This window comes from Lemur catta, chromosome 12, assembly GCF_020740605.2.
Source record: "Lemur catta isolate mLemCat1 chromosome 12, mLemCat1.pri, whole genome shotgun sequence".
NCBI classification, from domain to species: Eukaryota; Metazoa; Chordata; class Mammalia; order Primates; family Lemuridae; genus Lemur; species Lemur catta.
This window is the reverse complement of record NC_059139.1, coordinates 1,582,327-1,584,618: the sequence shown is the minus strand read 5'-3', so window position 1 is coordinate 1,584,618 and position 2,292 is coordinate 1,582,327.

Here is a 2,292-nt window from a genome sequence, read left to right as displayed (position 1 = left end):
TTTTGCTATTAAGAATTTGTGGATAAAGATGAGAGTTTGGATCGATAGCCATCTGAAACCTCATCAGCTTACTGGAACATTTTTTAAAAAATTGAATTTGCTAAACTGCTACTCTGTTCAGGGAAGGCTGAGGTTTTCGCTCCTCCTCTTACATTTTGCAGTTCTGTGGTCAATTTCTGCAGCAGCACTGGGCGCCCCACACTGTGAGAAACAGACGGCTCTGGCTCCTCCCTCAGCAAGACGCAGCCCCTCTCGCCAGGCTGGGGTTCAGGTGCCACCGCGTCATGAGGTCCAGAGCACGCCAGACTTGAGGCTCCTGTGCCCCCTTGGGTCTGGGCACATTGCAGGACGATGGTGCCCACACTCTGCACAGAGCGCGGGCCCCCACGGCAGACCTGTGTGCACCTGCTGTGTGTGAGCTGTGGGGACAGACGCGCTGCCCTCTTCCGCTCTTTCTGCAGAGCCTAACGTTGGCCGGGCATACGGTGGGTGCTGGGTAGATGCTCAGTGCCCAGAAATATGCTTGGGCGACTCTACGCTCAGAGTTTGCACACTCATTCCGAAACAACTCCCGTGTGCCCCCCAAAGACGCTCTGGCAACTCGCTTGTTCACTTGCACACTGTTCTAGACTGTTCTAGAGTACCTCCTCTGTGTTCTGTCAAAAATGTACAGGACCCTGTGCTGTAGGTGCGCCCTTTGGAGCCAACCCCCTGACCATGGGATGCTCAGCCGAAGACCCTCACAACAAACCCTCTTCCACGCTACACGGCAAAGCTCGTGTAGGCTCAGCTCGGAGGCATATGTTTTTTTTTTCCTTCTGAAATTTCAGAAACAAAAAACTATCCCAGAAGTCCTTCAGTGGTCTCGCCCCCTAAATCATGAGGCTGTCTGCAGTTGCATGTCACCAGGATCACATTTTCTATGGAGTTCTTTCAAAGAGTGTTCCTGGAAAAGCACTTTGGGAGGCTGAATCTGCAAGTCTTAGAAATTATTATTATTTTCTTTTCGCCACAAAGCAATGGGGCAGAACGGCTCCCGGGTCCCCGCAGGGGCTCCCGCACACCTTGTCTGCAAGGGCCCCCCAGCCGGGCCCCGTGTGGGGGTGGGGAGGCCCGGCTGGGGGTGCTCCGGGGCTTTGTTCGCTGCAAAGCCAGGCTGTGTGGGACAGACCAGGGACGGACAGGAGCGGCTGAACTTCGGAGGCACCGTGGCCGTGTTCCACGCAAAACCCTGCTGTTTGGATAACAGACAGAAATGTTAGCTGAGGAGGGCACCTGGCAGCGGTGCCCCCTCCCCTCTGGCCAGCTCAGTGCCTGCCTCTCAGCCCGGCTCCCGGAGAGTCAGGACACAGATGGGGACGGCGTGGGGGCTCAGGGCTGGCTGTCCTGGCTGAGCCCTGGGACGCAGCGGAGCTGAGGGGCAGGAAACGGGTCAGTTAGGTGGGGCAGCAGCCTGGAGAGTTTACCAGGAATTAGTGACCACGGAGGGAAGGAGTGGTCTGCCGGGGGGCGTCTGGGCTCCGTCGGCAGGTTCCTTGGGGGGCCTTGTGGACGCCCAGCGTAGCACCCCAGTTGCTCCTCCTCCCCCCTTGGGAACTGGGCATTTTTTGCCTTTTGAACACGATTCTGCTATGAATTCAACCATGTGGGCCTCTGGGTTAATCGGGGTCACATGATTTTATGCAGAATGGTGTCACCTCTGACAACGAGTGTGAGAATGTGCCCTGATGGGTACGTGACCCCTCGGGGTCCAGATCTGCCCGCCCAGGGCTGCGGCTGGGGAGCTGCTCACATACCAGCTGCGTGAGGCGGGCGAGTAAATGAACGAATGAAGAGCTGCCAGCCACAGACAGCTCCATCCCAGCGAGAGCCAGGGGCGCAGGAGGAAACCACACCGTCCCTGTGGCCCTGAAAGCTGGCACACAGTGCTGTGGACAAGGCATGCTCGGGGTAAGAGGGGAGCAGTGGGGAAGGGACTGTTGGGTCCCCCTGGGGCGTGGGGAAGATGGGGAAGGCTTCTTGGAGGAGGTGTCCTGCAGGGAGGCAGACCTGACGTTCTCTTCCCAAGGGAGCGGCCTGACCACAGGCGGGGGGGCAGGGGATCCCGAGACCTCCCCAGCATCTCAGAACACCGGGGTGCACGTGCGGGGAGGGCTGGGTGGGAGAGCGAGAGGTGGCGGTTGTGGTCCAGAGATGTGCAGCCCTGGCCACCCAGGTCGGCACGCAGTGTGGGCAGGGACGGGAGAGCTGCTGAACGTGTGACGTGGAGGTGGCTGGGCGTCCAGTGTGGTG